The sequence below is a fragment of the Choloepus didactylus genome, chromosome 1 (genome assembly GCF_015220235.1).
Source record: "Choloepus didactylus isolate mChoDid1 chromosome 1, mChoDid1.pri, whole genome shotgun sequence".
Classification (NCBI taxonomy): Eukaryota; Metazoa; Chordata; class Mammalia; order Pilosa; family Megalonychidae; genus Choloepus; species Choloepus didactylus.
In genome coordinates, this window is record NC_051307.1 from 99,918,143 (window position 1) to 99,930,764 (window position 12,622).

Below are 12,622 nucleotides of genomic sequence, written 5' to 3' on the forward strand. Positions count from 1 at the left end.
GGGCAATCCGATCAGTAAGTGTCTTGGAGTACGTCTATTGGGATCTATTCTCTTTGGTGTGTGCTGTACTTCTTGAATCTCTAATTTTCTGTCTTTCATAAGAGTTGGGAAATTTTCAGTGATTATTTCTTCTATTATTCTTTCTGCCCCTTTCCCCCTCTCTTCTCCCTCTGGGACACAAATAACACATATGTTTGTTTGTTTCATGTTGTCACTCAGCTCCCTAAGACCCTGCTCATATTTTTCCATTCTTTTCACTATTTTTTCTTTCACATGTGTGAAGTCAGATGTCTAGTCTTCCAATTCACTGATCCTTTCTTCTGCCTGTTCAAATCTACTGTTGTAGCCCTCCATTGTCTTTTTCATCTCCTCCATTATGCCCTTCATTCCCATAAATTATACAATTTGTTTTCTCAAGTTTATGCCTTCTTCTTTATAGTCATCCAGTGTTATCGTCATAGCCTTCATCTCTTTTGCTTTATCTTCCCTCAGTTCATTGCCTTGATTTTTGAATGGATTTACAAGATTTGTTTGAACATCTTTAATTAGTTCTTCCTTCAGTTCATTGAATTGATTTAGCATTAGTTGCCTCAACTTGTGTATCTTGGTTGAACTATTAATTTGTTCCTTTGGCTGGTCCATATTTTTGTGTTTCCTAGTATGGTTCATTATCTTGAGCTCTCTAGCCATCTGACTTTCCTGATTAGTTTATTCTGGAGCTCATTTTCACTCTTCTAACTAGGGTTTTCTTTTTGCTTGGCTTTGTTCTCTAACTTTCAGTGTTTAGTTCAGCTTATTCTAGGCCTCTTACTTAAGTTCTATGTAGTTGATCATAGTTTTTCTCTTCTGTTTTTTTCTGTTTCTTGCCCTGCCTTTATGTAGCCTTTTTGTGTGAGGGTCTCCTGAGATATGGTCGACCCCAGTCAAGTTTTCCCAGTCTAGAGAGGCCCAGGTCTCATGAGGAGGATATGGAGTTTCCCTGGGAATGAGACCCTCCTGTGAGGCCTATAGACTTGGTACTTTTCCTATCTGGTCCAGCAGGTCTCACTTGCCAGCCCACCATTCCCCCACCAGTGTAAGGAGGTAGAGTGCCTTTAATTCTCTGCAGACTCTGTGCCTGTCAGGAGCATGGTGGACTGAAGCTGGAATTGAATTCCAGCCCCTGGGGTTCCCAGAAGGAGGGCTGCCAATTGAGCTGGACCTCCTTCCACTTCCCCCCCTAGGAACTCCAGTTATGTCCTAGGGGCACTATTCCCTTCTCCCCTCTCCTCTTTGGGGCAACTCCAGCTTAATTCCTTGGTCAGCCTGAGTTGCCAATTAAAGATTGGGGTGGAGACTTTCTTCAGAAGTGAATCTGGAATTCAAAGAAGTTCTGGGTACTCTGTTTCCCCTCAAGACCAGCCTAGACCTTCAATGTGGGCTGTCTGATAGAAAACAAACACATGTTACTTTTCAATTTAAAAAAAAGAAAAGAAAGAAGTCCCTTTTAAAAGCCTTTCCCCAGACTGGATAATTTTTCAGTGTCAGAATAGAGTGTTTAAAGATGCAGTTTGGGCTGTTGTCTGATAAGTACTCTCCAACAGCTTCAATTATGCCTCTGCTGGGGGCTATTGAAGTACAAAAAGATAAGGTATCAGTGAGAAAGGAGAAGGGACAAAATGTAAGATAAAAAAAAAAAAAAAAGAGAGAGCGTTTTAGGAGCCAGGGAATGTGTGTCTGCTTTTATGTGCCCCCCCCTTCTCAGATCTCAGCCCTTGTTTAGCACCCCCAGCTCCAAAAATTAGTTAATTAATTGTGCATTTGAGGCTGGGTTGAGTCCCCCTTCTTGCCCTCAGCAGATCATTGTGTGTTGTTGTTTTTTTCCTTTCAGGGAGCCAGCTGCATGACAGTCTGCAGGGTGGGGAGGGGCACAGGCCCCTGGTCAGGGGAACATTCAAAGTTTGCTGTGATCTCACCTTTTTCTCCAGTTCCAAACTTGTGTACAATGTGTGATTGGTCACTGGAGACCCTGAAAACACTGTTTCATACTGTTCCTGGGTAATTACCAGCTGCCCTAGAGGACAGACTAAATTCCATGCCTCATCACTCTGCCATCTTGCCCCACCCCCCTCCAGAATGTTTTTGAGATGCCCTAAGTGTGCATAAATTTTGTCATTTTAAGAGGAATCTTGAACAAATTCACAGAGGCAAAACTTTCTATACTGGGAAAGGAAATACTCTCATATGTCTTGCATATAGAAGCGTAGTGGGAGATAGGCTTTAAAATTAAAAAGGGGATAGATCTTGACAAGCAAATAGAAGTTTGTATTTTAGAAAGCCTATCTCTTGCATATATCTGGTTGCAATGCTATGCATAGAAATTGGGCTCAATAAATCTCAAGCATTCAATCAACTCTTATTTTCCCTTAAATGTTCACTTTAATCAAACCTATTTAGAATGCAGTCTTCTTTTGATAAGCATGTTCTAATTGCGTGCTCTGTGAAATTCACTGGGTTAGTATGTATGTGACTCCTTTTCTTCAAGGAACCTGAGGTTAAGTACAACAGACAACTGTGTAAGCAAATCGTCAAAATGTAAGCTAAAATGTGGCTTTGTATAGGCTGCTGAGAAATGATTAATTTTTCCTGGGAAGCTTCCCAGAGAAAATTACATTAAAGAAGGAAGAAGTGTTTTCCAGTAGGACTGAGGAGAGGAAGAACATTAACACAAAGCACGTGTGTTAGAGGCTGAGTGAGATTAGGACACACTACTGTGATGATCATAAGTATTTAAATACTATTAAGGAAGGAGTGCTAGGGATACACATATTCAGCTCTACCCTTTAAGGCCTGTGAGGGAAAGAAAAGTACAAAGGAAAAAAAGCCAGTAAGTACACACATACTTATTAGCTAGGCCTTGGACCCCACACACCAGTACACTATTGAGCTAAACTATATCACACAGTTTCCTTTATCTGGCCTAGAATCCTAAGCAGTTTTCTCCCCAATAAGTTCAAAAATATTAGAATTTACCATCTCCATAAGGCAAAAAGACATGTATTCATTAAAGGAATAGAATCAGAGAACTAGAGGGCCTAAGGCAATGCCTTTGCCCACAGTTTACCATTTTCCTTGCCAGACCAGCCCACCCAAGGGCTTCACAGGCAGGGAAGTTAGCCTTAAGCCTGAATGGGTAAAAAGGAAAAAAAGGAACCTTTCAGAAGAGAAGGAGTCTGGTGCCATGAGACTAGGAATCTACTGGGGTAGGAACTGAAAACAAGTACAGCGCATAACCTTCTCTGCATAATAGCTGTTCTGCATTTATACTTCAATGATCAGATTTGTATTTCAGAAAGAAAACTCAGGTACCAATGTAGAGATTGGATTGTTTTAAAAGTATAGATAAGGTCTCTCCTGATAGAGAAGGCAAATTGCGGACTTTGATACCCACGATGATTGGGCCCACTGCAGTTTTGTAGGCGGCAGAGAGTCCCGCAGCAGTGCTGGTGACCAGGATTCCTGGAGCCAGGTGGAGCTGCCCAGAGATCACCCATACACAGCATATTTAGGAAATCTACCTTTTAGTATGGTTCAGGGTGATATCGATGCTATCTTTAAGGTTCTCAGCATAAAGAGTATATGGCTAGTCAGCGACAAAGCCACAGGCAAATTTAAAGGATTCTGCTATGTAGAATTTGTTGAGGTGGATTCCCTTCAGGAAGTTTTGATATATGATGGTGCTCTGATGGCTGATGGGTCACTGCATGTAGACATTGCAGAAGGAGAAAACAAGATAAAAATGGTGTGGCAGCCCCTGGCGTGAACAAAACAGGCCTGTGGAGCTTGGTGCACAGCAGTCTTTGTGACCTAGGCAGCTAATGTTTATCATCTTTGTAAACCAGTAAAGAGAAAAAGGGTAAATTATAATTTTAAATGGGAAATAAGTAGGAGGTGGGAAACTCTTGGTCTCATGAAAGAGCAAGAATGTCAATCTAGTCTACCTGCTTCCTGGCCCCCAAGTGTTATCACTCCTGTGGTTGTTTACAAAGCCCCATCCTATAATTCTTATCCCCCATGTCATAGGATGCTCTCCCACCTTTAGGAATGCCTTTATCTTAAACCCTTATAACTAGCTTGCTATCCTTTTTCAATTGTGCAGCCAACTTCCCTGTGAAAGCTGTTCCCTCCCCGTGAGAAAAAAGCTGTTTGATTTCTGCTGATTTCTGCCTCCCTGTGAGTAAGCCCCAAATAAAGTTCATGTTTCAGAAAATGCTCAGCATCTTCTTTGGTCTTTTGACTGGCAAAGGCCCCTCAGGCTGTGACAAATGGCTTTGGATTCAAGAAAGCTGGATCAAATAACAGAGGAATGGGTGTCTCTTGAGAATCTAGAGGTGGATGAGGTGGATGGGATTCCCAGGAAGACTTCAATTCCAGCATCAGGGATGACTTCTTGGGAGGCAGGGGAGGGAGTGGCCCAGGCCATCGGCAAACAGGCCCTCCAATGAGGAGTCATTTTAGAGACAGCCTGCCCCTTCGTGGGTTCAACATGGGTTTCAGAGAAGCAACATAGGAGGAAAGAGCACAGAAACCATGACTGGCTTAATCCTTGAATGGTTGCAACCATCTCAATCAAGTAGCCAATCCCAACCCTGTTATTTCTGGGGTAGCCAGCTCCAGAGAGGAAGTAGTTCACAAAGAGCATGCAAGAGCAGGGAATGGTGTGTGTATGTTGGGGTGTATGTGTGTTGGGGTCAGGGGTGGGGTTGGGGGCTTTGGGTAGAGCAAGACTGCAGCCTGGTTATGCCCTAGGATGGCTCTCCTGTAGTTACCATTCCCACACCTGACATTTGTCCTCCTTTCTCACAAGAGAAACATGGAGCTTATGAGTGCATGTCACCTGTTAACTAGTAATTTTTAGTACATTCTTGGCTTTGCTGTATCTATCTTATGCCTGTTTGGGTCTTTTTTTTTTCCTATCACCCCTTTCCCATTTTTCCTTCTGTCCTTTTTCCTTCCTGCTCCTCATTTTCCATACAGCACATGGATTTCTGTAGAGGAATCAAGGCAGCTACCACATGTACTTCTTCATTTTTCTCCTTACTTTCTCCTTTTTACTTTAGACATACTGGCCAGATTCCAGTCATTTCCTTTGACTTTCCTCAGTGCTTCTCTTTGGACCTGCATTTTGAATTCTGTAATTGCTGTGGCTTCCAAGAAAAAAAAAAAAAAGAGATGAAGTCACTGACAAATTAAATAGCATCTTGTTTTTATTCAGCTATAATCACATACAGAATTTGAGGCACTTTGTCTTCAAATCAACCATAAATATCTATGATATCTTGAAAATTCTGTCCTGTCCCCCCCATTTATAGATAGTCCTGTCTCCATTACCTAGACCCTCCCCAAATGGATTGTTCAAGCAGAATGGGCTCACATTTCAAGCAGTGAAACCTAAAGAGTCTTGTGAAATGTTGGCAGGGAGTTCACATAGAAGATAAATCAAGTGCACTGATGTGTTCAGGTTTTTTTAGAGCTCTTTCAAGACCAATTCCAAACTAGTTAACTCCTTTGACCATATGTGTCAGAGGGTTCTTCAATCTGGCTAGATGTAGCAGATTGCCATTTCATTTCATTTCTGTGGGGAAAAGATGCTTTGCAGGATTGAGTGGTGGTGGTGGTGGAGGAGGAGGAGGAGGAGGAGGAGTTATGCTGGGCTCACTTTAAAGCACTGACATTGCTTTTTTTCAAACTCATGTTGTCTGTGTATTTGCATCTCTACTTTGTGTTTATCTTTCCCTAGTATAAGTAACAATGAGATACTATGCTTCCTACCATCCCTTAAATGTATCATGAAAATGGGCCTAGAATCTGGCACTTTATTTCACTTGATGAATTGAAAATTTTACTATGCAGAACTGTTAGGGACCTTAAAATAACTTGTAGCTGACTCTGAGTTACTAGATTTGCTGCAGTGTCTTTGGTACAGTGGTCACCCCTTACCTGGGGTTGGGAATAGGCAATAGCTTTTGAGCTTGAACTGCCTACGTGTGAACAAATTAAAAATTCTTTTAACACTTGAGTCCCAGCTTGTCCCATGGGGAACAATTCAGGGTCTGCCAGCAGCTGGAGAAACTACAGCAGCTGGAGAAACTAGAGAACAGCTGGCTGGGGAAAAGAGGACCCCTCCTGTATGCCAGAGGGCTGAGTGACCGCCTACTGGCATGGTGCCCTGTGTGTTGATAATAGTTAACTGCTAACCTGTTATCCTTGCCTTCTCTTACTCTGTCTTTATCACAAGAGATCAGCAATTTACAGAACTCTCACTCCTTTCTTTCCTTCCACCTGTCTTTTCTGCTTCTGAGATAACAACCATTTGTGTAACACCAATACCTAATTTAAGGAAGACATGCATTATGTAGTTGTAATCAAACCTGATGCTTTTGGATGACCTAATTACATCTTCAGTTTGGAAAAGATTAAGAACAAAACAAATTCATCTGAAACTTCTGGGCAATCTAGTTGATGTTTAAATGTAAAAATGGAATTCCAAACACTTAACACATTCAGCTACATGACAAAAAGTAAACCTATGGATACGGTATTTTGTGAATGATCTTTTTTTTTTTTTTTTAAATTCAATTTTACTGAGGTATATTCACATACCATACAGTCATCTATGGTGTACAATCAACTGTTCACAGTACCATCTTATAGTTGTGCATTCATCACCCCAATCTATTTTTTGAACATTTTCCTTACACCAGAAAGAATAAAACTAGTAATAAAAAATATATGTAAAAAAAAGAGCACCCAAGTCACCCCCCCATCCAACCTTATTTTTCATTTAGTTTTTGCCCCCATTTTTCTACTTATCCAGCCATACACTGGATAAAGGGAGTGTGATTCACAAAGTTTTCACAATTGCACCATCACCCCTTGCAAGCTACATTATTATACAATCGTCTTCAAGAGTCAAGGCTACTGGGCTGCTGTTCGATAGTTTCAGGTATTTACTTCTAGCTATTCCAATACACTAAAACCTAAAAAGGGATATCTATATAGTGCACAAGAATGCCCACCAGAATGACCTCTCGACTCCATTTGAAATCTCTCAATCACTGAAACTTTATTTTGTTTCATTTTGCATCCCTGTTTTGGTCAAGAAGATGTTCTCAAACCCATGATGCTGGGTCCAGATTCATCTCCGGGGAGTCATATCCTGCATTGCCAGGGAGTTTTACACCCCTGGGAGTCAGGTCCCATGTAGGGGGCATGGCAGGGAGTTACCTGCAGAGTTGGCTCAGCTAGAGAGAGAGGGCCACATCTAAGCGACAAAGAGGTACTCAGAGGGAGATTCTTAGGCACAATTATCAGCAAGTTTAGCCTCTTCTTTGCAGCAACAAGCTTCATAAGAGCAAGCCCCAAGATAGAGAGCTCAGCATACCAAATCATCAGTCCTCAATATTTGTGAGAACATCAGCAACAACCTAGATGAGGAAGTCCAACACTTCTGCATTTTCCCCCAGCTCCTCAGGGGGGCCTTGCATATATATTTTTATTCTCTGCCCAAATTACTTTGGGATTTGTTGCTATTTCACACTAACCTGTACAACCTTACCAGATCTCACTTCCTATTCAAAGCTCTACATAATTATGGTGTTTGAACAAGTTGACTATACAAGTTAAATTGTTTATTGTACAGAAAATATAGATCCTGCACCAAACAAACATCTCTTTCCTTGGGCTCACACAGAAGTTGAAATTTTTAAAACACAGTCAGTATCATTGTACCAGTTTGGATGTGTTATGTCTCCCAGAATGCCATTATCTTTGATGCAATCTTGTGTGGGCAGATGTATTAGTGTTGATTAGATTGTATTTCTTTGATTATTTCCTTGGAGTTGTGATAACTCAACTGTGGGTGAGATCTTTCATTGGATAATTTCCATGGAGATGTGGCCCCACCCATTCAGCATGAGCCTTGATGAGTTTACTAGGGCACTATATAAGCTCAGACAGAAGGAACAAGTTTGCTACAGCCAAGAGGGACACTTTGAAGCATGCACAGGAGCTGAGAGAGGAGCTGCAGATGAGAGATAGTTTGAAGATGGCTGTTGAAAGCAGACTTTTGCTCCGGAGAAGCTAAGAGAGGGAAAACAACCCAAGAGCAACTAAGAGTGATATTTTTGAGGAACTGTAGCCTAGAGAGGAATGTCCTGGGAGAAAGCCATTTTGAAACCAGAACTCCAGAGCAGATTCCAGCCACATGCCTTCCCAGCTTACTGAAGTTTTCCAGACATGATTGGCCATCCTCCAGTGAAGGTACCTGATGGTTGATGTGTTACCTTGGACACTTTATGGCCTTAAGACTGTAACTGTGTAACCAAATAACCCCCCTTTTATAAAAGCCAATCCATTTCCAGTGTTTTGCATTCTGGCAGCATTAGAAAACTGGAATTATTCTTTGGCCCAATTTGCTGTAGGCCTAACCAGATCTGCTTCATTCATATCTCTGATTGAAGTCTGGACTCTTTTTCAGCTTTTTTTAACAGTTGCTGTATGTCCTAATACTGACATTCATATCTGCTGAGCTTTAGCTCTGAGTTTCGGGTGTCACACAGATACCCAAAGTTCCCAGGATCAATCAGGTTATACACAAGGGATAAGCATCTCAGAATCTGGAGACAGCCATTACAATTCAGTAATAGATGTGACTGCTGTAAGAGCTTACAATCTAGGGACCATCACAATATTCATTTCTCTGTTAGGCTGTACTCTAAGATTCAATTCTGAATTTACACATTGTATTTAGTCCACATTGGTGAGGCCTTATAGTGTTTGCCTTTGTTTCTGGCATAATTCACTCATACTGCTGTCTACAAGATCCATTCACCTTGCTGCATGTCTTGCAGCTTTACTCCTTCTCATAGTTGTTCAATATTCCATTGTATGCATACATCACTGTTCACCAGTCTGTTCCTCACTCAATGTACCCTTAGGCCACCTCCACCCACTGCAAATCATGAATATTGCCTCCACAAACACTGGTGTGCAAATGTCTATCCATGTCTCTGTTCTCAGGTCTTCCAAGTACATACCCATAATGAGGTTGCAGGACCGTATGGCACCCACATACTTAGCTTCTTGTGGAACCACCACACTGATCTTCAGAAAGGCTACACCATTCTGCCTCCTCACCAACATTAAATAGTACATCCCTCTCTCCATGTTTTCTCCAGCACTTTTATTCCTATTTTTATATTTTCCTACAATTTTCTAGAGATACATGTGAATGATCTTTTAAATAAAAGAAAACATTACATTAAAACACACAACACACACACACACGCACACACACACACACAAAGTATAGGTAAGTAGAAGGGACTGTTGTAAGAAATATTTCAAGTTTCCTATCATGTCCCAGTCTGGACACTTTTGTTCAGGGGATTACCTAACATTATCTGCTAGTGTTTTAGCTCCACACAAACCATGAGCATACTGGAAAATCCAGCATAAACTGCTACAGGACCATCATGCCACAGCTAATTTAGTGCATCACAAAAATTGAATTGCTGCAGAAGCCGTACACATTACTGTAAGGATGACTTTGTAGAGAGCCTTAACACTTTAATTAGCCATAATCTGATTTGTTATTACTACTTAGCTGAATGTTCCCAATTTGAGTGCATTTGAAAATGAGAATAAACATTTACTTCTTAGTTGGCATCAGTGAAAAACTAAGTCCACTATTTATTTGCCAAAGATGGAAAATATAATGAACATTTAATATAAAAGATCAATAAATTCTATTCCTATGCCAATTTTAGTTCAGTTAACTGGGACTTCCTGCCAAGATGAAGCAGAGTTATGGATTTATTCCCTTTTCAGAAGAAACATCAGACAAGGCTCCTTAATTATAAGGTTTTCTTACCACCTCTGCTTCAGTAGACAGGTTTTATGGGTTAGGTTTGTTGTTTACATGGAATTTTTTCATACATTTTCATTATTTCTAAGATAACCTTATAGTCACTTTTAATGATTTTTATTGAGATGTAATTCTTATATATACATATTCACACCTTTGAAGTGTACAATTCAGTAGCTTTTATATTCACAAAGTTGTGCAACTACCACTATCTAATCCTGGAAAAATTTCATTATCCCAGAAAGAAACTCCATAGCTACTGGCAGATTCTCCCCATTCACCCTTTCTTCCCAGCCCCTGGCAAACTCTAATCTGTTCTCTGTCTGTAGGGATTTGCCTATTCTGGACATTTCATATAAATGGAATAAAATAGTATATGAATTTTCTTGTCTACTTATTTCATTTAGCATAATATTTTCAAGGTCCATCCATATTGTTTCATATATCAGTACTTCATTCTCTTTTTATGACTGAACAATATTCCATTGCATGGATATACCACACTTTGTTTATCCATTCATCGGTTGATGGACATTTGGAGTGTTTCCACACTGAGGCTATTACGAACAGTGGTGTATGAACAATTGCATACAGCTTTTATGTGGACATATGTTTTCAGTTATCTTGAGTATATGCTTAAAGGAAGTAGAATTGATGGGTCATATGATACCTCTGTTTATCATTTTGAAGAGGTACTAAACTGTTTTCCAAGGTGGCTGCACCATTTTACAATCTCACTAACAATGTATGAGGGTTTTAATTTCTCCACATCCTTGCCAGCATTTGTTATTGTCCATCTTTTTTGTTATAGTCATTCTAGTGGGTGTGAAATTATATCTACTTGTGGTTTTGATTTGCATTTCCCTGATGACTACAGATTTTTATCATCTTCTCATGTGCTTATTGGTTGCTTGCATTTCTTCTTTGGAGAAATTATTCAAATCCTATGCCTGTTTTTAAAAATTGGGTTATATTTCTTTATAGTATGGAGTAGTAATAGCTCTGGATAATATATTCTGGATTCTAGAGCCTTATCAAATACATGATTTGCAATTATTTTCTCCTATAATTTCTTTTTTTATAACCAGATTTGTAGTCAAGTTTACTTACAAGTTTACTTGTGCATCACAGCTTCCAAAATTTCTGGGCAGAATTAATCAATTTTTAAAAGGCTTTAAAATACCCATGACAACATTACCACTTTAAACAATATCTTTCATTATAGTTATTCTGTGTATACAAACAAACAGTTTTCATTTATAAGCCACAAAATCTAGGTTTGGTCAGTGGATAGAATTTACATTGCACATTTGCAAAAATTGGCACCTTTGTTGCCTTTATCCCTTGGCATTTGATTGATCAATATTTTATTATCTTTATATAAGGTAATTTGCAAGACCACTGCAGAAGAGAGTTAATTGTTAAAGATCAATTAACAAATATTGCTATCAGTGAAGAATTTTTTTTAAGTATCCAATAAAAATAGGAAAACTTTAGCAAGTATCCTAACATCCATATCAGTCGTTCAATAATTATCTTTTCTAGGAATGTTGTAAAGTTTTTATTTTATGCCTGCCCCCTAAAAAAATACTTTTGATGTACTATGAACTGCATTGGATTGTCTGAAAGGTAATGTTACACAGATAGAGATTATCAGGTTCAAGGAATTCCAAAGATGTTTGTCTTTCCACATAATGACATGATTGAGGTTAAGTAAACACAGAATGACCACAAAGTTATCTGTTGTGGTAACTTTTAATTATGTTTAGATTCTTGGAAAATGAATTAAAATAATCAACCTCAGATATATTGTTTAATGAAAAATCCAGCACATTGCTTAAAGAATCACCAGAGCATCTGATGATAAGTAAAGTTGAAAGTCTATGTTTTATAGTCCTGAATTTGGATTTCACGTAACTTTGACGGTTGGTTTTACTGACAAACTTCCAGCTTTTTCTGTATTTGAATATGATCATATGAACATAATTCTATTTGAAGAGAGTTCGATAAGTGCCCAAATTAGAATTACTCTGATAGTGAGTGTTATTAATTTCCTAGCTGCTAAAACAAACAGCATAACATGGGTTGGCTTAACAACAGGAATTTATTGGCTCATTTCAAAAGCTAGAAGGGTTGCTTCCTCCTGGGGTCAGTGTCTTCTGGCTGTCCGCAGTCTTTGGGGTCCCTTGGCTTTTCTGTCTATGGATATAAATATGGCAGCATCTTCTCCTTTCTCTTCCAGGTTCCATTGACATCCCGTCTCTGGCTGCTCCCCGTGACTTCTTTCTCTGTGGCTGTCTCTATAAGGCTTCCATAATAGGCTTAAGACCCATCCTGATCCAGTTGGGCCACACCATAACTGAAGCAACTGCAACCAAAGGTCCTATTTACAATGGATTTACACTCATGGGAGTGGATTAAGTTTAAGAATGTGTTTTTCTGGGGTACATAATTCCAAGCCATCACAACAGGTGAAGAGAGCAGTGTGGAGAAACATGTAAGAATAGTTTGGTTGTGTGAAACTTGTTTCAGAGTATTTCTCTAATCCTAATCATTGTATGCTGCAAACTTCTGTTTCATGAAAAATGTTGGACACCACTTCAGTAGGAAAAATTTTTCAGTATTAAATCAACTGGCTAGTCCTGTTAATGTGGATGAATAGCAGAAAGATTCCTATTGAAATGTTCTATTTTAATATGTACTAAAATATTCAAA

The 12,622-nt window shown here is 39.5% G+C and overlaps 1 pseudogene; it reads left to right on the forward strand.

Annotated features, from left to right (window-relative positions):
- Positions 1-1,543: 1,543 nt before the first annotated feature.
- Positions 1,544-12,622, forward strand: part of LOC119518855 — a 172,993-nt pseudogene continuing 161,914 nt past the window's right edge.